At 50.6% G+C, this 803-nt stretch overlaps 1 non-coding gene across 1 annotated transcript; it reads right to left on the minus strand.

Annotated features, from left to right (window-relative positions):
- Positions 1 to 384: 384 nt before the first annotated feature.
- trnan-guu lies at positions 385 to 454 on the minus strand. The gene has a single exon. It is a non-coding gene; the product is annotated as a tRNA-Asn (tRNA).
- Between the last annotated feature and the right edge of the window lie 349 nt (positions 455 to 803).

Genomic DNA, 803 nt, shown 5'->3' on the forward strand with positions numbered 1-803 from the left:
GATGAATAGCCAACTCCTGCTCAACATTCGTCTGTTAGCAGGTCCGTGAGGATTCGTCACAATCTCCTGAGTTATCGAGGGAGACACAGCATCATTGAGCTATTCCCCAGCTCGGCGCTGTGAAGGATATTTCAGCGATAGAGGCAACTCCATGCCGCAGCCGGTGCACGGTACGTGTTATCAGAACAGGAAAATCGCTTATTGTCACGAGTAGGCTTCAAATGAAATTACTCTGAAAATCCCCTAGTCGCCACATTCCGGCGCCTGTTCGGGGAGGCTGTTACGGGAATCAAACCGTGCTGCTGGCCTGCTTTCAAAGCCAGCGATTTAGCCCTGTCCGAAACAGCCCCTAAAAACATATCATCCAGGAGTGGAACAACAATTCGTCTCTGGGTGGGATCGAACCACCTTTCGGTTAACAGCCGAATGCGCTAACCGATTGCGCCACGGAGACGACAACAGGATCGCAACTCTGTGCATTGCAACAGTGACGGCCAATCCTCTGATTGCCAGGGACCGAATGAAAATGCTGGTAATATTGGTCCCCTGAGGCAGTGCGGAAAATATCGGAATGGACCGTACACATGGTCCCGCGGGCATGGACATTTGTGAGACGTGGAATCATCACAGGCCCGTGGATTTTACAGAACTCACTTGGACAGCACCACACTTTCGTTGAAACGGGTCCCTGATCTGGGAACCTCCATAACAGAAAGCAGGAAGTGTCAACATAGATTTGATGTATTTTCGATCAGAAAGTCGATGTTCCGCTGAAGACTACTAGGGGCTCAGACTCATTGGCA

Source organism: Scyliorhinus canicula, unplaced genomic scaffold, assembly GCF_902713615.1.
Source record: "Scyliorhinus canicula unplaced genomic scaffold, sScyCan1.1, whole genome shotgun sequence".
Lineage (NCBI taxonomy): Eukaryota > Metazoa > Chordata > Chondrichthyes > Carcharhiniformes > Scyliorhinidae > Scyliorhinus > Scyliorhinus canicula.